At 39.5% G+C, this 22,549-nt stretch overlaps 1 protein-coding gene across 5 annotated transcripts in view; it reads left to right on the forward strand.

The window, feature by feature from the left end:
* Window positions 1–22,549, forward strand: part of LTBP1 (latent transforming growth factor beta binding protein 1) — a 427,411-nt gene that overhangs the window by 221,644 nt on the left and 183,218 nt on the right. The window lies entirely within an intron of this gene.

The following is a 22,549-nucleotide window of genomic DNA, read 5'->3' on the forward strand; positions in this document are numbered from 1 at the left end:
CTGACTTCTCTTTAAAACTCATCATTGAATGTGCATAGTAAAAGCGACATAAAATTACTGGTTCCTCTACCCCAGTTACTTGGTGCTTCCTGCTTTGGAATTACGTGATAATGACATAGCTTTGTCCTATGGTTCTTCTCCTGTCACCTGATTATGATTTGAACCCCCTGTGAGAAGAATAGGCGAGATCTATTTATTATTCCTGCCGTCACCTGAATATTCAAAAAATTGTTTGTGTGTGAGTGAAATATCTGTTGGTAGTAGAATAAATCGTTCTTGCTTTTGAAACCTGGAGAACACTTTGAGGTGCTGGGCAAGTCCATGGTTGGGTCATCCCCTTTCTTCTAGGGGAGGAGGTAAAATTGGTTTGTAGACCAGAATGGAAAGAACAGCCATGTAGAGTTATAAGACCTCGGTTAGAGCCATGGGCTCAGCACTTGGTGGCAGGGAACCAGCTTCCTTATTTGTAAAGTGGAGACAAGAATATGGGGCTTTGTCAAGATTAGACAAGGTAATGTGACATGCTCTGCAAATGTTACAGAACTACGCAACTACTAGCTTAGAAGACACTTACCTATTGATAGAGTCAAACATAAAAAGAGAGCAGGTGATTGCTTAGGTCACGTAACTTCAGTAAGACAGGGAAGGCTTGATGCCCCACACAACCTTGGTCTGCCTCCGGAGCCTGAAATGCCTACTTAAGAGGGACCTTTTCCTTCCTCAGTTGAAGACCAGGTTTAAACACATGCTTTTTGGAGAAGGAATATCATCAGTTTACATTTAGCTTAGAAGTAAAGACTGGATTACTGTGTTAAGGGCAAGTTTTTATAGGGGCAGTGGGGCTGAAGTAAACCTCGTATGCTGCACAGTTTGCCCCAGACAAGCCTTGGAGAAGGAGGAGGAATTTGGTGCCATTTGCATTGTTTAATCATTTCAGCTTAGGTTGGTCATGAGAAAGGAAAAAAGCAGGTCCTTTTAAAATTCTGTGCCCAGTATCCTTCTCCCTAGTTTCCAAGTTGGAACACAGATGGTAAAAAGCAAGAAAATGAGATGTCAACAGACTTGTTATTCTTGTACATATAATCGTAGGCAGATGATTGCTAACTAGAAAGAATATAAACAGATTATTTACTTTTAGGCCTAAGCTGGACTATACAATCCATATGCATTGGATAGTTGGTGGAGTTACCCAAATAATCCATACTCGGTGGAACACTTTTTTGCCTTATCTGGATACTTCTCTGACTTTTGGTCTGAATGATCCAGACAGTGATCTCAATTCTTAATTCATTTTGCATGTGTAGTAACTAATACACAGCTTCAAAATAAGACCTGTTTTGCGAAAACCTTCTCAGAAGATATTTGCTTTTCCTGGTGGTGAGAAATATTGCTGAATGCCCATGATTGTCCAATTTGTGCAATTAGGATGATCCAAGCATTAAAAAAAAAATTACTGGCAAATAGTCAATAGTATATAAGATGTATCCTACAAAGGTGTTTGGAAATATTTGTGCCTTCTTGCTGTGGTTGGTGTGCAAACGTAGTTACAGAGGGAGGTACAGGTGGATTTTAAATAAATGGCAGAAACGACTGCATAAATACTCACTAGTGCTTTGCTCAGTGAGAAAACTCTTATTAGATGCAGATTACAACTACTGAGACCTTCATGTCATAGTCATCAGTAAGCACCTCTGTTTATGTATTGCCATTAGAGGTCATATACAAAACAAATTTAGTAGAAAAAGCCCTTGTTTCTGTGGCACATTCTAAAAATGAGGCAGTAAACTTGAGGTTGAAAAGCCAACATGAACTGTGATCAGTGTATTTAAATTCATGGGAGCTTCATAGAATAGAATTTCAGGAACTGCTTGGATGGTGGAGGAAAATGGATGATTGGTTAGGAAACTAAGCTCACAGAGAAGTGGGGGAGAAATTAAACAGAAGAGAGAGAACACTGCAAGAAACAGGTAAGGACGAAGTGTCAGAAGAGACCAGAGAAGTAAATTAGTTTAGAGTTCCTGGCAGGCTTTGGCACAGATATGAAGCCTTTAAACCTGAGGCATAAAGGCAAAGTAAAAGACTTGGTATCAAGGTAAAAATCGCATGATGCCCCATTGATCAGGTGATCAAACTCAGAATCATTAAAAGGGGGACAGCTGATATCATATGCCTCCTGATGGGATGCAGTATGAAGTGTAGAGCAACACCTTAAAGGTGTTCTTGCCAAAAATGTGTGAGCTGAATCTAATCCATCCTTTACACCTAACCTCCAGCTCATAGGGAATACTGAGGGTGAAGAAACAAGCCAAAACTATCATACTCCCTCACATCAGAAAGAATGATAATGTAGGGTATTATTGCTTGGTTTCTTCATATCGTTAAAAAATAAAGATTGACTTCCTCAGAAAGAGACTAAAGAGAGACAATAGCACATATAATATATGAGTCTTAATCATATCTTGGTTTTAAAAAAATCAAAACCCAGCTCTGAAAGACATTTGAAGAACAATTGAGGAAGTTTAAATACGGACTGGATATTAGATGGTATTTTGGAACTATTATTTTCTTAGGTGTGATAATGGTGTTAGAGGTATGTAGGGTAGTGTCCTTATTCTTGAGTGAGGAATGCCATGATGTCTGTAATTTACTTTCAAATGCCTTTTATACACAAATATAACAAAATTGTAAAAATTGTTGACTCTGAGAGGTGGGAAAGCAAGTGATCACTGTATTATTCTTTGAATTATCTCAGCATATTTGAAAATTCCTTATGAGGAAAAGAAGGAAAATGTGAACATTTCCTAGACTTATGAATAGAGTACTTTTATGATGAACTTAAAAGCTCTAAGTTTAATACATTTAATGAACTTTTAGAAAATTTTAAAAGTTTCAACTTTTGAATGAGATGGGAGTGGACGTGGGGCTGGTAGACATGAGGAGGTCAGGGAAGAGAAGTTGGCCTTAGTCCAATTGTGAAATGATCAGGGTCCAATCTAAGAAGTAAATTTAAAGATGAAGAGATTAATGCAGAGGCTTTTGTGAAGAATCCAGCATCAGGATTTGATTATGGGCTGTTGTGAAGAAAAAGATGGTGCTGAGTTGGAGTATTCTGAACTCCCTGGCTTCAGAAATCAGATAAATGACCAATCAGAGAGCTCTGATTGATTAACTGACCCTTGGAGGGGAGGATTGTGAGGTAAAGATGAGTAGCTACATCTTTGTTTTAACCAGTTCCATCTTTGATTGATGTCAAGAATCAGGTATTCTTGAATATCAATCATGGAGTCCAGTGCTGTTTTAGAGATGAAGTGAGAGAGGATTAATGGAGAAAACTCAGTGGTCAGTGACTAGACTTAGTGATGATAGTTAAATTAATAAGAACAGAGATTGTTTTGGCTTGGTTTATAAAGTGGAACGAGGAGGAATAATGGGATTGGAAATATCTAAAGTGTTTTTCACCTTGATGGAAAGTGTCAAGATAAAGGGGGAAATACCTTTCCTATTGTAGAAAGTGATGTTTCATCTTTCAGAGTCCTAAAAATAATTTCTTGTTCTTAAGATTATATAAACTGTTGATTTCTGTGTGAATCAGGCTGGGTACAGGCATCACTAAATTCACTTTAAAGTATTAGAAGAATAGAAATTAATCTAATAGAACGTACAGGGTGGCTAAGAGGCATTGGTTTCTTGAATGTAAATCAAGTTTGAAGTAGCTGAAAAGTCATAATTTTGGCAGAGATAAGTATCTGTGCTGTCTGCAGTAAACAGTGGTATGCCATATATATTTGAAAACATTTCTGAGATTTTGCTCAATGTATAGATCAAATTAGAATTACATTTCTAGGGGTTATAATTACCAATTACTTTCAGTATAATCTTATGTTTTCATGTGCTTAAAACTTCAACATTTCCAGTCAAGTTTTCATCTCTAGGGAGAGGCCAAATTTCAGAAAAATACCCCTCAAATCTATTTTTGCACCACAGGGTCATCGAATGTGTACACTTTTTCCATTGTGCAAGGGTGTCCTTTATTTTAAACTGGTTTAAACAGTGACTAAATTTGAGATTTATTTGGCATCTGAGTGTTTGGTTGTTTCAAACATGTTTTATTTATTGCCCAATTACTGGAAATAAATGTTTACAGTGACCTAATGATGTCAGATGGTATGAAAAGACCTTGTGTGAGAGGTAGAGTTCAGAGTCCAGCTTCCATGTTGGGTGTGCCATTGCTGCCTTGTGAAATCATATGCTTTTTGTTCATTGTGGAAACATGCCCCTTAATTAGACAGGAGTTACAAGATGAGACAAAAATTCAAGTGCCTCAAGACTTTCCGATTGTAAGTGCCAAAAGAGCAGCAAATTCCATGTATAAATACCTGAGTTAAATAAGGATAGAAATACTAGAAAACCTGAAGTAGATGTAAACAGAAGAGAGAGGGTATTTTTAGTACAGCACTCTAGCACGGATAAAGATAATCAAATAACATACAAACCCACTTTCATAGTTGGCAACCATAAAATCCCCATAATGATTAAAAAAACCCATGGGTACAAGATGTACAAACTATAAGGTATAAAATAATCTATAAGGATATACTGTACAACATGGCAAACATAGACAATATTTTACAATAACTATAAATGGAGTATAAACTTGAAAACTTGTGTACCACTATATTGTATATCTGTAACATGTAATATTGTACAGCAACTGTACTTCAATTAAAAAAAATACAGTTTAATTTACAAAACCATAAGAAACACACTAAGATTAAATTCTCTATTATATATTCTATAGAAGAAAACAAGCTTTATGTGGATTAGGAAGAAAAGGACCACTTCTTGATGTGAAATCCTGATATCGTTGGAAAAACCTTTCTTTCCTTTAATTACTGGTCATATAAATTTTAAGCCCTGGGACAAAAATTGAGTTAAAATGACATGAGAACAGTTTGGGATCCTCTTAGAGGTTCCAGAAGTTGTTCCAACAGTTCTTTTTGGACAAGAAGAATAGAAACAGAATGGGCCACTGGAGAAAAAGATTCTTTAATTGGAGATTGGTCTCTTTTGGCAGACAAATTCAATAACATCCTCAAGCTCTAAACCTTAACACTGGAACGAACTTACACACACACACAATTCTGAAGGGCCAAGCAGATGCACTTTGCTTTTGTTTAAAAAAACTTTAAAAAAATAAGCCTCATGGAGAAATTAACAGGAAAGTGTGAACTCACTGAAGTGGAAAAGTAACTGAACTACATGGCTGAAAGTACTTTTTAAAAAAGTCACAGGACTTTGAAGAAAAATATTTCCTGGTTTCTACCACACAGAAGCCAATGAGAAAGTAGAGAAACAGATGCCTGTCAGTTCCACACGGCAGAAAAAACAGAGATGGATAAGTAGAGATGTGGCTGTAGATATGGGCTGCAGACTTTGCAAATCTCTTCTCAGTGATGGAAAAGGAATTTAGTGCTCAGTTAAGGGATCAAGGACATGAAGTTCTGCTTAGAAACCTCTTCTTTGATTTCCTCAGACTCTTCTCTGCCCTGATGATGAGCATTTCTGGGGTGAGGCCTGAAGCTGTGATGAAGTACCAATTTTATCCTGATGGGGGGATAATGCCAGCATGGTTGTAACACTTTCACTCTGGTTAATTCCCTAAATTGAGTCCATAAACTACATAAATAGATGAGAAGTCTAAATAAAGAATAACTATAAAACATTTTACCAAAGGCTCTTGTTGGCCTCTTGTATCTGTGTTATCTCTTATGTGGGAAGGAGAACTGAGTCATCCAGGTGGGGTCAACAGTGGGTACAGGTGTGTATGTGGCTCTCTTCTCTTCCCCATTTCCCCAGGCCACATGCTCTTGGGGTCGGAGCCCTCCGGGTGAACTTGGCCTTCTTGCAGAGGGCCTGCTGGACAGTGATGAGGGAAGGCAGGGCCAGAGCCACCAGACATCTGCCTTCTCCAGGAGCAGAGACCCCTGTGGGGGTGTGCTGATTGCATTTACTGAAGTTTGGCCTCCTTCAGGTGGAATAAGTCATAGACACCAGGCACTTCCTATGCCATCTGGGGTTTACTTCAGTATCCTACTCAAATAGTCCTTTGGCATAATCTAAGAAATATTTGACTGTTAGGGAGTCTGGTTGTCCCCAGCAACTGTAAAATGGCCATCCTTGCCAAACCTTACCTGTATCAACAGCAGAGGGTGTCACTGAAGGTGTCACATGCATCGCAGTGATAGGTCTTGGACCTCTGCAGTGTCGATTGGTCTTTCCAACTGCCTCTGCCAGATGGACTTTGTGCAGGGGCCCTCTTCCTTGGAGTTGAAAAGATCAATAAAGACAGGGATAAGACCCAAAGGGGAAACACACTGCACATGAAAGAGAACATGTCTCCATGTCACTGGGCTTCTGCCAGTGGCGGTAAGAACCGCTGGTTTTACTTGGATTGAGAATGTAGGACTGAGACATTAGGATAATCAAAATATAGATTCTTAGAACTGAAGTAGAGTACTTAAGAGAATGGGTGATGACCCAGACATTACCCTTCCTACTGCCTAATATCGAGTCTTTACCCAGGCCGATGTCTTCTGGGCACCAAAGAGGCTGTCAGCTTCAGGTGTTCACTTACCCTGACCTGTTTTATAGACAAGCAAGTTTATGTTTCTTTGGTCCGCTCAGATGTTTTTCATTTTATTTATGATAAAGGCAGTGAAAATGCCTTTATCATGACATGGAATATCAAATTTCCGTATTTTATACCTCTAAGGCTCACTGAAATAATATACCTATTAACTAGACTCCTGTTTTTTCAGAGGAGTAGGCATTGAAAATAATCATGGGGCAGTTCAGAGTGGATACATGTTGTGTCACTTCTGATGTTGACAAAGTGGCAAGATTTTGTGATCATTACATTTGAAGATGACAGTTCTGAGCACGTTGGAAGTGGTTTTAAGAGCCCGTGACCTGAACTGATGGCTGGTTTAGGCTCTATACGTTACAAAAATGTGTGAAGAGTCAAAGCTGGTATTTCTAGGATCTGATGTTGTTTCTTGGCTTTGTCTGCATTACCCCTTGGAATTGAGATTTGCTAAAATGAAGTGGAATCATCTGATTTGCTAAAAAACAAAAAACAACACAGTTCTTCAGAACATGACCCATAAAGTTGTAGTGAAAAAAGCAACATTACCCTTTGTTGAAAGACAATAAAAGGATTCCCCAACTCTGCCCTGCACCTTCCCCCACAATGATGATAAATACTGTATTTTTATTCCTCATCCTCATTCCATTTTTTCTCCTTTTGTATATAAAAGAATTTATAGGGCTTCCCTGGTGGCGCAGTGGTTGAGAGTCCGCCTGCCGATGCAGGGGACACGGGTTCGTGCCCTGGTCCGGGAAGATCCCACATGCCGTGGAGCGGCTGGGCCTGTGAGCCATGGCCGCTGAGCCTGCGCATCCGGGGCCTGTGCTCTGCAACGGGAGAGGCCACAACAGTGAGAGGCCCGCGTACTGCAAAAAAAAAAAAAAAAGAATTTATATATGAAATTGGATATTGTTTTAACAAGATCTCTCTTTGAGACTGTGCATTTACTCGAGTGATACTGCTGTTGTGCAGTTTGGAAACTGGTTTTGAAGGAAGTGTTTCAGAACCAGTTAACAAGCTGCACATGAAAACTAGTCTTCGATTTTCTGCAGCTCACCCATTTAATGTGTTCTCAGTGAATCCGAAAGCTTCTGATGCTCAGTTCAGCCTCTCGTGGGCTGAATACCACCATTGAGGGCATTTAAAATAACATGTATTCAGCGCTGAAGAGAGTTCTGAAATCCAGACAGAGGAGTTCTAAATATTTTGAACAAAGACAGCAATGCTTTCAAGATGGCACTTTGGAGAGGACTGGCTTAGAGTGTGCAGGCTTTGATGGAGTTGAGAAGATGGTCTGACGGCTCTGTGGCTTTGGGGCAGGCATCTTAGGAAGGCCGTGTATTTTTATAAAATAGTTGATAGAGAACATTCACATGTATGGCCTTACCTGACCTTCAAAACAACCTCATAACAAGGAAAAGTAGGTATTCTTGTCTCCCATTTACTTAAGTGAAACTTGAGGCTCAGAGAGGTAAGGGGACTAGCTTGTGTTGGTATTTCCAAAATAATAGCTCTTTTCCCACTTTGGCAAACTCACCATATCTCTGGCCCTTGGTTTCTTTATTTTTCAAATAACTGGTTTGGCTGAGAAGACTACCAAGGCCTCTTTTAGTCATGCAGTCCTCTGACTGTGATGATTTTGATGTCTCTCTTCTTTTCTGCAATCTTAGGCACCACTGATACTTACATATGCACAGGATCTGTGGACAAAGCAAACTGTACAAACCTCGAATACAGTCAGTACCTGGAAGGATCTTTCAAATCCACCCCGACTTCAGAGACTCAAGTGTTTGCTCCTCTAAAAAGCATTTCAATCCTTCAGTGCACATTGCTCTCTCCTCCCGACCTTTTACTGCATGTAGAATCCAATCAGACCATTTTGAATTTAGTTGTTTTAAAGTTGATGATTTTGTGCCTCTCTTCTCTTCCCCACAAGCTTGTGCTTTGCATGAGGACAGGGCCACTTACAGACTGAGCTCAGTACTGGGCACAGGTGAGTTGTCAGTAAGTATATTAGTATCAGTCAGTGTAGGTTAGGTTTTGCTGCAGTAATAAACATTACAAAAGCTTACACTTTGTATGCGCTATATGTCTAACAGGTGAGCAGGGGGGCTCTGTGCTACACATCTCTCAGGGACTCAGGCTGATGGTGGTTTCCACTGTGTTGTATGGAATACATGACCTCTCAATTCTGACAGCAAGAGAAGTCTTAACCCCCAATGTGACTGTAATTGGAGATAGTCTGTAAGGAAGTAATTAAGATTAAATAAAGTCATAAGGGTGGGGCCCTGATACGATAGGATTAGTGTTCTTGTAATAAGAGATACCAGAGAGCTCCCTCTCTTCATCATGTGAGGACATAGCAAGATGGCAGCCTCTTATAAGCCAGGAAGAGAGTCCTCACCAGAACTGGCCATGCTAGCACCTTGATTTTGGGTTTTGACACTCCAGAACTGGGAGAGAAAATAAATGTTGTTGAAGCCACCCAGTCTCTGGAGTTTCGTAATGGCAGCCCAAGCTGACTAACGGAGTAAGGGACCAGAGCATGTGGGGAAGCAAGTGGTTCTTTGGTGAGCAGTAAATGTTCCCACCACAAGTGGCAGAGCAGTGGTCAAGACAGACATGGTTCCCTGCTCACAGGGAATTGAAGAAACTTATTAATATGGCTTGTGGCATTCAGTTTTTCTATACTACTTGCGACCAAACCACAGGTAATTATTAGTTTTGAGTTCTGTGTACTTGGATGAGATACCGAAAAACTGAAAGCTTAACCAAGTGAGGCACGTGTTACAGCTGACATAGTGTTATGAGGCCTCAAATGGGTTTTTGTTCCTTTCAGTATCTCTATGTAAACAAAAATGAAACTGACAAGCAATGAAGCTTCATAGAAAGAATTTCTCTCAATACAATTCCAGAAATAAGCGTTGGGGAGAATAGGCCTTATGTTCATCATTTGTGAGTGATCTGATTGCTGTAGTAATAACCATGCCATGCCTACATGCCTGTCTTTATTTCCTCCCTCATCTTGAGTCTAACTTTATAAAGGAAATATCCTTGGTAATGGAAGTTTGGATAAATTTCATGTTTGTACCAGCTAGTACTAGGATTTATGATGTTATTTGTGTTTTGCTGCAAGGAAAGGCTAACAGGAATTATGATGTTGGGATATAATCATGAAAAAACATAATTCTTTTTGCAATTTAAGAATAGCAAGACACATACATCATAGCTTGCTAGACTTGACTGTTGAAATACTCAAATCATCGTAGAGGTGGAGAAAATAGGCAGCCCAAATTTGATCGTTTATTTAGAAAAGATGTCAAGTAGAATCATACGTTTCATGCTTAAGAATTTTTTCTCCTTTTATGTTACTTTAAAACCATTTTTGCCTTAGTGTAACTTTAAAAATACTGTTTCATAAAACTAAAGTAGTTGACTGGAATTCCTTGAAGCCCATGGTTTGGCTTCAGCAGGCTTTAAACAAATACACTGTCAGAAATCAATGTGGATACATTTCCAACAGTTAATGCCCTAGTCACAGTAGATACTTTGCAAAATCAATACCCTGAAATATCAGAGGATTATGGTTGTATCAGATACACCACATGCCTAACATTGTTTTAATTACTCTAATAAAAGAAAGCTGGGTGGACTTTAAAAAAACAAAACAAAAACAACAAAAAAAATCTTGCCTGTAAAGAATGTTCTGCTCAAGCCAAAGCAAATTTTTTACAAGTTCTTTTAGAAAATCTGGAAGTATTTAAGCGTTTTCCTCTTCTTCTTATGAGACAATGCCTGTTACCCTGCCAGTGCTCCATCGTACAATATTCTCCTTTATGACAACAGACGTTTAGAACAAGTTGATCAAATATGTTGCTATAGTTACGTTAGTGATAGGGTTCAGAGATTTGGACCTTTTTTCTCATTGGCACATAGACATGAACATATTTAATGTTCTGGTATATGGACGCTGAAGAGTTCTCATGAGGTTTTCTAGTTTGATTTGGAGCCATAGTTGGTCCACAGGCTGGAGGACTGTTTTGCTCGGAAGATGGGCAGAAGTCATTTTGCCAAAGTGTGTGTTTATATCACAGCGAAAAGATTAACAGAAACAAAGAGGCCCTGTGACAGAAGTTTGGATTAATTGTTACATTACATACAGGGAGAACTTTCCCCATAAGGGTGCTCATTCTGGTTTTTATGAGAAATCCCAGATTTTCAAAAAATGGGATTCACATTCCTCAACCAGATTCAGAGAACTGAGGGTGTAGCTTCTGTTTGCCAGAATACCTCAAGGCTTTGTGCCAGAACATTGGAATAAGGTGCTTCTCGGTGGGGGTAGAGGTGAGCATGGCAGTTGCACACTTGGAATAATTTATGGGACACCTGTGCAGAATGGGTTGATCAACCATAATGTGACTTTAAAATGAGTCATCGCTCAAGGCATGGAAAATCTGTGTCTCCATGACTGTCTTGAATAATTTCTGATATTTTGCCTATTGGTAATCATCTATTCATTATAATTTTTATAATTTAGAAAGGAGCCATTTAAAAGCCGTGACTGTTTTTAGAAAGAGCTGCCCTTTTTTTTGTGAATACTGACTAGCAGAAAAGGGAGAGGGTATGAAGCAGGGTCCAGAAGAGGAGGCCCATTCTGGTTATCACTGATCAAGTTGGTCCAGGTCACGGTATGATGTTAGGACGAGGAAGCATGTGGCAGCAGGGAATCTAGTGTATCAACCTGGCAGGCAGGGAACATTTAAGGAACATGGAGCTTCACAGGTTACCCTCACCCCTGCTCTAGAGTCTTCATAAAATCATAGAATCTAGGTGCATCAACGAATATTTGCAATTAGTCTATCCTTAAAATTTGATTGGTGAGGAAGCTAAAGTCCAGAGATAAATAAATTTGCTTCACGTCTTGTTTTGAGTTTATGGTAGCTAAGGGCCAAGACTGAGGCTTTCTGCTTCCTACTCCAATATTGTTTCTACTGTTCCATCCAGTCTCTTAGGTCATTTCTCCTGGGTGTGGAGGATTCACAAGAAACCATTGCTGTCTGTATAAGTCAGCTTGGGCTGCCATAAACAATACTATAGACTGGGTGGCTGAAACAACCAAAATTTATTCTCATAGTTCTGGAGATTGGAAGTCTAAGATCAAGATGTTGAGAGATTCAGTTCCTGGTCGGGCTCTCTTCCTGGTGTGTAGATGGCCACCTTGTCACTGTCTTCAGATGGCAGAGAGAGAAAGGGCTCTGGTCTGTCTTCCTCTCCTTATAAGGACACTAATCCTATCACAAGGGCCCCACCCTCATGACCTCATCTAAACCTAATTACCTCCCAAAGGCCTTACCTCCTAATATCATCCTGTTAGGGGTTAGATGTGAATTTGCATGGAGGGGCACACCAACATTCAGTCCATAATAGTAGCTGAACGTGAAAGAACAGATACATTCGCTGGGACATGTTTTAGGGAGTTCCATGTTCTGCGGTGTCTTGTGATTGCACCATGTATGCTTGGGAGTAGATGCAGAGTAGGCTTCACTATTTTGGCTTCATGGTCTTGGTCCTCTGGCACCAAGACATGGCATATGACAAGAAGGATCTTGATGTCCCCAAAGTGAAATCATCTGCTGCTTGAACATTGATATTAACTGGTTGACTTATTGTGATACCATGTTGTCCTTATTGAGTAGAATAAAAATGAAATCCAGATAATCACAAACTCTCCACAGCATTTACTCCCTGACCATTTTCTACCGGTCAGAGCACTTTTGTGAAAACCTGAACATTTTTAGCAAAATCTTAAGAATATCGTGTTTCTTCTTAAATATCTAGAGCTAACTTATTATTTTTTTTATATACATCTTTTCTCTGTAAGTTGAATCTGGGACACTGTATTATATTGAGTAACTGTTAGATTACTTTGTCATTTGTTAAATAAGCCTGGATTTTTAAATGAGGGACCCAGAGGAAGGGGTCTAATATTGACTGTGAGCCATGCATGTCTGGACACGTGGCTGTCTCACGTAGAATCTGCCTCTATGTATTGTCTAAGTTTTGAGAGGTCTGTGAAAATGGACATTTTTAGTCCCATTTTATAGAGAAAATAGGCAGAGAGAGGTTGAGAGTTTTGCCCATGGCCATGTAGGTGATGATGGGTAAAGTGAGGATTTGGACCCACGTTTGTCCAACTTCAAAGACTATGCTCCTGTCATTTATTCAGTTACGGGTCATCTTTACACTGCTTTTCACTGGACCCACAGGGGGTAGAATTGTGTGGGAAGGTCAATTTCACAGTCATAAAGCACTAATTCTGCCAAACATGGAGATGCCTGGGAGTTTGTTTTGTGTTGGGACCTCTCTTACTGGGACAGCATTTGTTGGGAAAGAGATCATTTGTGGTGAACTTAAAAACCCTCTTCTGCTAGTCATGTGAGGAGAAGTATAGCTAACGGGCCTTTAATAATTATCCAATTTTATATTTTGATCCTCTATTACTGATCACGTTGACCTTAAATATAATTTCTTCCCTTTTTCCCCCCATGAATGATGTACTCTATCCTGGTAATTCTTACTTACTTTTGAGGGGAAGTACCAGATGTAGAATACTATACTTTTATAAAAACATACTCTTTTCTTCCTCTTCTTCCTCCTCTTTATCAATATTTCCACGTTTGCCACACTGCTTCAAAGATGTCAAATATCTCACTGGAAGCAATCCAAAACTTTTGGGAAAAGGAATGATTACCTTTGCTTTTCCCTGTCTCCTGATTAATTTTGATATCCAACTACAGATTGACTCCCACATTGGGAGAATTCTCCATGGCTTAGCTCCACCTCATTCTCTGACTTTCCCCACTGGCTTGCTGTTCCTTTGCATTTGGCCTGCCTTCCTCTGTCCTTCCCCCACCCTCGCCCTGGGGTCTCTTCCAGTTGTATTAGGTATTGGGCTTAGTTAAAGCCGCTCCATCCCTTTGGAATCTCTCTCCCCAGTCCAGCCGTTGAGTCACTGCCTTGTTTCAGTTCTTGCCTAAACACAGCTCTGCACACTCTTGCAAGAAAGAGTTGCAATGCATCAGCCTCTCTTCTTTCATGTTTTACTTTGGTGCAATCTCTAGGAGCATTTTAAAAATCTGTATTCCTTTAACACTTTAGGTTCTGTTTATTTGTTTCTTTGGTTCTAGCGCCTTAATCTCTTTGAGAAAATGTTCTTTATTCAAACTCAAAGTATTTTATACTTCTGTGTATAATGGTTCCTGATAACAAAATAAAGTGAGCTACATACATGTGATAAGGATAATTTGTAAGAGTACTTCACTATTAACATTTTTAAATGTCTTAAGTAGTGGGTCCTTGACATGGTGGCCATCTTCATGAAGTGACCCTTCTACTACTGAAATATCTGAACCCTTTTAAGAAATGTATCCTGAGAGCCTAACAAATTGGCCAGCACTGTACCACTTGATAGGTTGCATCCACACAAGATATAAGCTGAGGAGGATGGTGCAGGTCCAGCCCATGCTCTGCTTACCAAACACTATGTCCTGGTGCAGAACACACCCCAAAAGATCACCTTCTTTTAGTCCCTGCACAGGGGCTGATGGGGTAAGGTCAACCATGCTTGGACATGCATCATTTAATCTCACCACAATCCTTTGAAGTTGGGATTACTGTCCCATTGTCTCAGTACTGGTCAGGAGAGGCTGGATAATCTGTGGAACATCTCGTCAGAGAGAGCTGGGGTTTAGATCCAGCTGTAATGATTCCAATCCAGTACTCCTTCCTTTTTCCCAAGGCTGAATCTTCCTTGGAGAAGATCCACTGGCCCAGTGTAGCAAACGTTCTTGAAATGAGGATACTATAGGTATCAGTAATCTTAAGGTATGAAAATTGAATCTCTTGAAACCACACTCCAATGTTTATCACAATCCCTTCAAGCAATTGTTCATCTCTGAAGCAACTCCAGTGGTGAGATTTTAATTGACAAAAAATAGAAGCCATGATAAGTTGAAAACTTATCATTCCAGCTCATATATTTATAGGGAGATCTAAAACCAGTTGTCATCACAGCTTTATTTTGAGTATCAGGAAAGTGGTGTGGTGTTTTAAAACTGAGGATTTGCAAGGTAAGTTTTTCAGATTAAGTCTGCAGATAAGTGTTCTCAATCAGGTCAAGATTTAGAAGAGTACAGTGTCTTGCAGTCTGTTAATTCTTAACAATGTTTAACAAAGGCTTTTACACCATTGCTTGCAATAATTTTTTGTTGTAAAAGTCAAACCATGAACATTCAAGGAGTAATTGTAATGATTTTTAAATAGTCTTACCTTCTGATATATAGTGCTAATACAGGTATGCAGATAGGAAAGGTCGAATTATTTTCATGCACCCAATCTTCTAAGAATCATGGTGATTAGGACTGGGAGTAGCTCTATTTGTTTTTCCCTTTTCTCTCTAGTTCGCATAAGTCCTCACCTCTCAGGCTGGGGTGAGCATCTCTGGTGATGTTGATTTGAGGGACGAGGTGTGAGACACAGGAGATGGGTAGGAATGCATCTGCCCAGACACAGTCCTGTAGAGATGTGAGAGCAACAGAAGTACTTGGGGTTTCTCTAGTGTGTAGTAATTTGCATTTCCTAAATCAAGTAATGCAACCTGTCAGTGTATACTGAGCATGGAACCCTAGACCTGGCAGAAACCCTAAGAGTCATCTACTTCATACCCTGAGCATTCCTGAGAGATGGTCCTCCAGCCTCCATTCCCAGGGAAGATATTGACCTCTTCCATTGTTGAGGATTATTAACTGTTGAAAAGGTCTCCTGCTTAATGAGCTGAATCCTTTCTTCCTGTGATTTGCAACCTTTAGTCCTGCTAATACCTTCACCATGCAGCTAACTTCAAACAACAAGTTTGTTTAACATATCTGAACTCTGCCATCTGTCTTATTATCTCTACTTTCTTCAGTTGATACTCACAGGACCCAGTTGCCAGAACCTTCCTTGTTCTGTTCGGACACCTCTAGGTGGGTCATACACTTGCTGAATCCTAGAAGGGACGTGGGGTTAGAGTGTCCCCTATCTGCAGCCAGAGGTTGTGGGAACTTTTTGAGGAGCTTTATCACATTGATCGATGGACAGGGTAGATTTTTCTTTCTGACTTGAAATAGCTAAATATTGGGTTATAAAGTTAGCACATTTCTTCTGGATTTCTAATAAGATATGCCTTGCAGTGAGAGACAGGCTTTCTCTGAAAATGTGGTGAATGATTCACATAGGAGAAATTCATTTGTATTTTTTTTGTTTCTTTTCTTTTGTTTTTTAAATTTTTGCATTTTATTTATTTTATTATACAGCAGGTTCTTATTAGTCATCAATTTTATACACATCAGGGTATACATGTCAATCCCAATCTCCCAATTCATCACCCCCCCACGCCCCCACTGCTTTCCCCACTTGGTGTCCATATGTTTGTGCTCTACACCTGTGTCTCAATTTCTGCCCTGCAAACCGGTTCATCTGTGCCATTTTTCTGGGTTCCACATTTATGCGTTAATATACGATATTTGTTTTTCTCTTTCTGACTTACTTCACTCTGTATGACAATCTCTAGATGCATCCACATCTCTAAAAATGACCCAATTTCGTTCCTTTTCGTGGCTGAGTAATATTCCATTGTATATATGTGCCACACCTTCTTTATCTGTCGATGGGCATTTAGGTTGCTTCCATGACCTGGGTATTGGATATTGTAAATAGGGCTGCACTGAACATTGGAGTGCATGTGTCTTTCTGAATTATGGTTTTCTCAGGGTATATGCCCAGTAGTGGGATTGCTGGATCATATAGTAATTCTTTTTTTAGTTTTAAAAGGAACCTCCATACTGTTCTCCATAGTGGCTGTATCAGTTTACCGTCACACCAACAGTGCAAGAGATTCCATTTTCTCCATACCCTCTCCAGCATTTGTTGTCTGTAGATTTTCTGATGAAGCCCATTCTAACTGGTGTGAGATGATACCTTATTGTACTTTTGATTTGCATTTCTCTAATAATTAGTGATGTTGAGCAGCTTTTCATGTGCTTCTTGGCCATCTGTATGTCTTCTTTGGAGAAATGTCTATTTAGTCTTCTGCCCATTTTTGGATTGGGTTGTTGGTTTCTTTAATATTGAGCTGCATGAGCTGTTTATATATTTTGGAGATTAAGCCTTTGTCCGTTGACTCATCTGCAAATATTTTCTTGCATTCTGAGGGTTGTCTTTTCGTCTTTATGGTTTCCTTTGCTGTGCAAAAGCTTTTAAGTTTCATTAGGTCCCATTTGTTTATTTTTGTTTTTATTTCCATTACCCCAGGAGGTGGGTCAAAAAAGATCTTGCTGTGATTTATGTCAAAGAGTGTTCTGCTTATGTTTTCCTCTAGGAGTTTTATAGTGTCCGGTCTTACATTTAGGTCTCTAATCCATTTTGAGTTTATTTTTGTGTATGGTGTTAGGGAGTGTTCTAATTTCATTCTTTTACATGTAGCTGTCCAGTTTTCCCAGCACCACTTGTTGAAGAGACTGTCTTTTCTCCATTGTATATCCTTGCCTCCTTTGTCATAGATTAGTTGACTGTAGGTGCCTGGGTTTACCTCTGGGCTTTCGATCCTGTTCCATTGATCTATGTTTTCTGTTTTTGTGCCAGTACTATATTATCTTGATTACTGTAGCTCTGTAATATAGTCCGAAGTCAGGGAGTCTGATTCCTCCAGCTCTGTTTTTTTCCCTCAAGACTGCTTTGGCTATTTGGGGTCTTTTGTGTCTCCATACAAATTTTAAGATTTTTTGTTCTAGTTCCGTAAAAAATGCCATTGGTAATTTGATAGGGATTGCACTGAATCTGTAGATTGCTTTGGGTAGTATAGTCATTTCACAATATTGATTCTTCCAATCCAAGAACATGGTATATCTCTCCATCTGTTGGTATCATCTTTAATTTCTTTCATCAGTGTCTTATAGTTTTCTGCATACAGGCCTTTTGTCTCCCTAGGAAGGTTTATTCCTAGGTATTTTATTCTTTTTGTTGCAGTGGTAAATGGGAGTGTTTCCTTAATTTCTCTTTCAGATTTTTCATCATTAGTTTATAGGAATGCAAGAGATTTCTGTGCATTAATTTTGTATCCTGCTACTTTACCAAATTCATTGATTTGTTCTAGTAGTTTTCTGGTGACATCTTTAGGATTCTCTATGTGTAGTATCATGACATCTGCAAACAGTGACAGTTTTACTTCTTCTTTTCCAATTTGTATTCCTTTTATTTCTTTTTCTTCTCTGATTGCTGTGGCTAGGACTTCCAAAACTGTGTTGAATAATAGTGGTGAGAGTGGACATCCTTGTCTTATTCCTGATCTTAGAGGAAATGCTTTCAGTTTTTCACCATTGAGAATGATGTTTGCTGTGGGTTTGTTGTATATGGCCTTTATTATGTTGAGGTAGGTTCCCTCTCTGCCCACTTTCTGGAGAGTTTTTATCATAAATGGGTGTTGAATTTTGCCAAAAGCTTTTTCTGCATCTATTGAGATGATCATGTGGTTTTTATTCTTCAGTTTGTTAATATGGTGTATTACATTGATTGATATGCATGTATTGAAGAATCCTTGCATCCCTGGGATAAATCCCACTTGATCATGGTGTATGATCCTTTTAATGTGTTGTTGGATTCTGTTTGCTAGTATTTTGCTGAGGATTTTTGCATCTATATTTATCAGTGATATTGGTCTGTAATTTTCTTTTTTTTATAGTATCTTTGTCTGGTTTTGGTATCAGGGTGATGGTGGCCTCGTAGAATGAGTTTGGGAGTGTTCCTTCCTCTGATATTTTTTGGAAGAGTTTGAGAAGGGTGGGTGTTAGCTATTCTCTAGATGTTTGATAGAATTCACCTGTGAAGCCATCTGGTCCTGGACTTTTGTTTGCTGGAAGATTTTTAATCACAATTTCATTACTTGTGATTGGATTGTTCATATTTTCTATTTCTTCCTGGTTCAGTCTTGGAAGGCTATACCTTTCTAAGAATTTGGCCATTTCTTCCAGGTTGTCCATTTTATTGGCATAGAGTTGCTGGTAGTAGTCTCTTAGGATGGTTTGTATTTCTGCAGTGCCTGTTGTAACTTCTCCTTTTTCATTTCTAATTTTATTGACTTGAGTCCTCTCTTTTTCTTGATGAGTCTTGCTAATGGTCTATCAATTCTGTTTATCTTCTCAAAGAACCAGCTTTTAGTTTTACTGATCTTTGCTATTGTTTTCTTTGTTTCTATTTCATTTATTTCTGCTCTGATCTTTATGATTTCTTTCCTTCTGCTAACTTTGGGTTTTGTTTGTTCTTCTTTCTCTAGTTCCTTTAGGTGTGAGGTTAGATTGTTTATTTGAGATTTTTCTTGTTTCTTAAGGTAGGCTTGTATAGCTATAAAATTCCCTCTTAGAACTGCTTTTGCTGCATCCCATAGGTTTTGGATTGTCTTGTTTTCATTGTCATTTTTCTCCAGGTATTTTTTTATTTTCTCTTTGATTTCTCCAGTGATCTCTTAGTTATTTAGTAACGTAGTGTTTAGCCTCCATGTGTTTGTGTGTTTTACGTTTTTTCCCCTGTAATTCATTTCTAATCTCATAGCGTTGTGGTCAGAAAAGATGCTTGATATGATTTCAGTTTTCTTCAATTTACTGAGGCTTGATTTATGACCCAAGATGTGATCTATCGTGGAGAATGTTCCGTGCACACTTGAGAAGAAAGTGTAATCTGCCGTTTTTGGATTGAATGTCCTATAAATATCAACTAAATCCATCTGGTCTACTGTGTCATTTAAAGCTTCTGTTTCCTTATTTATTTTCATTTTGGATGATCTGTCCATAGGAGTAATTGAGGTGTTAAAGTCCCCCACTATTATTGTGTTACTGTCGATTTCCTCTTTTACAGCTGTTAGCAGTTGCCTTATGTATTGAAGTGCTCCTATGTTGGGTGCATATATATTTATAATTGTTATATCTTCTTCTTGGATTGATCCCTTGACCATTATGTAGTGTCCTTCCTTGTCTCTTGTAACATTCTTTATTTTAAAGTCTATTTTATCTGATATGAGTATTGCTACTCCAGCTTTCTTTGATTTCCATTTGCATGGAATATCTTTTTCCAGTCCCTCACTTTCAGTCTGTATGTGTCCCTAGGTCTGAAGTGGGTCTCTTGTAGACAGCATACATATGGGTCTTGTTTTTGTGTCCATTCAGCAAGCCTGTGTCTTTTGGTTGGAGCATTTAATCCATTCACGTTTAAGGTAGTTATCGACATGTATGTTCCTATGACCATTTTCTTAATTGTTTTGTTTTTGTTTTTGTAGGTCCTTTTCTTCTCTTGTGTTTCTCACTTAGAGAAGTTCCTTTACCATTTGTTGTAGAGCTGGTTTGGTGGTGCTGAATTCTCTTAGCTTTCGCTTGTCTGTAAAGGTTTTGATTTCTCCATCAAATCTGAATGAGATCCTTGCTGGGTAGAGTAATCTTGGTTGTAGGTTCTTCCCTTTCATCACTTTAAGTATATCATGCCACTCCCTTCTGGCTTGTAGAGTTTCTGCTGAGAAATCAGTTGTTAACCTTATGGGAGTTCCCTTGTATGTTATTTGTTGTTTTTCCCTTGCTGCTTTCAGTAATTTTTCCTTGTCTTTAATTTTTGCAATTTGATTACTATGTGTCTTGGTGTGTTTCTCCTTGGGTTTATCCTGTATGGGACTCACGGCGCTTCCCGGACTTGGGTGGCTATTTCCTTTCCCATGTTAGGGAAGTTTTCCACCATAATCTCTGCAAATATTTTCTCTGGTCCTTTCTCTCTCTCTTCTCCTTCTGGGACCCCTATAATGTGAATGTTGTTGCATTTAATGTTGTCACGGAGGTCTCTTAGGCTGTCTTCATTTCTTTTCATTCTTTTTTCGTTATTCTGTTCTGCAGCAGTGAATTCCACCACTCTGTCTTCCAGGTCACTTATCCGTTCTTCTGCCTCAGTCATTCTGCTATTGATTCCTTCTAGTGTAGTTTTCATTTCAGTTATTGTATTGTTCATCTCTGTTTTTTTGTTCTTTAATTCTTCTAGATCTTTGTTAAACATTTCTTGGATCTTCTCCATCTTTGCCTCCATTCTTTTTCTGAGGTCCTGCATCATCTTCACTATCATTATTCTGAATTCTTTTTCTGGAAGGTTGCCTATCTCCACTTCATTTAGTTGTTTTTCTGGGGTTTTATCTTGTTACTTCATCTGGTACATAGCCCTCTGTCTTTTCATCTTGTCTGTCTTTCTGTGAATGTGGGTTTTTTTCACAGGCTGCAGGATTGTAGTTCTTATTCTGCTGTCTGCCCTCTCTCGTTTGTATTTTTAAGTTGTAAAAATCACTTTAATCTGGGAATAAAAATGTGGTTCAATAGAGTCAGCCTGTGTCCATGTGATAATGTCTCATGGAGAAGTAGAATCTTCCATTCTGAGAGAAGGTCATCCCGGATTCTAACATCCTTTTCAATATGGTTGTCTCCCATGTGGCCTTTTGGTGTGGAGGGGAGATTCTTTCTCTACCTTCTTTTACTCTAGATGCTTCCTCCATCCAGGCAAGACGTAGTGGTGCTGAGTAGTCTCTTGTGTGAGAGCCCTCATCTGGCCACAAAGATGTCTCAGATGGAGTTTCTAGCTACACGTTGAAGTCTCTGCATTGTTAAATAACTAAAGGGGCGTACATGAAACCTTGTGCCTTGTTATAAGCCTGGTTTCATCCCTTGCAGTCTGTCCTCATACTGTGCAGACCCAGTTTTGAGAAGAACACACAGTGTCATGGTACCACCTACGCTGCCATTTATTTAGTCGATTTGGATGGCTTGTGCTGCTCTTGGAGGTGGACCCGCAAAACAAGGCCATGGGATAAAGCGGCCTGAATCCTGTAATGAAAACCTTGTACGTTTTTGGAGGCCTGGTCAGGAAAAATGATTTATTTTTGCCTTCCCAAATAAAACATTCTCGGAATCCAAGGTGAAAATTGGATTTTAACTGCTACTAAAATTTAGAGCATATAAAATCGGCAAGTGTTGAGAGTTTTGCTTGGTGAAGGGAAGAACCTAGAGAGTCTGTGACAAGAATGGACTACATGGGATGTGCACTGGTGTCCTATGTAAATCTGACTGATAAAACTGGAAATAAACCATAAGCAAATTTTGGCAGTGGACTGCAACAGTAGACACCTCTGGCCTCTCACTGTTGTGGCCTCTCCCGTTGCGGAGCACAGGCTCCGGACGCACAGCCTCAGCAGCCATGGCTCATGGGCCCAGTCGCTCCGTGGCATGTGGGATCCTCCGAGACCGGGGCACGAACTCGTGTCCCGTGCATCGGCAGGTGGGCTCTCAACCACTGTGCCACCAGGGAAGCCCTTCTGTGTTCTTAACATAATCATTTTGTTTCCAGTCTTATGCCTGGAGCACTGTTCTTTCTTCCGTGCTTCATATTTTAGATTTAAGCCTTCTGTGATTAAGCTAAAGGAGTCTGGGAGCTACCTCAATCCAGCCAGTGTGTGCTCTTCTTCCCTCAGGTTCTCCATTTTGTACAAGTGTTCACACTCCCTTCCCCTTTCGCCCCTCCCCTCCTCCTGCTTATCATACACTATTTTTGGAGAGCATACAACATCCTGTTGAAATCATTAAAAACCACAAAAACCTAAGGAATTCAAAGCTGTGATGTAACAAAAACTTCATTAGCTGAGCTGAGCCTTCTCTGGTTTTGTTTTACAATTGGGACATGTAGTTACTTAGAGCCTCGTTGGGAATGCTGCATGGGTAGACCTGGTGGGAAAGCAGTGCTGTCCCTGGAGGCCTGCCAGGTGACTGGTGTCTACTCACTGCTGCCCTTCTTCGA

Source organism: Leucopleurus acutus (genome assembly GCF_964270905.1).
Source record: "Leucopleurus acutus genome assembly, chromosome: 12".
Lineage (NCBI taxonomy): Eukaryota > Metazoa > Chordata > Mammalia > Artiodactyla > Delphinidae > Leucopleurus > Leucopleurus acutus.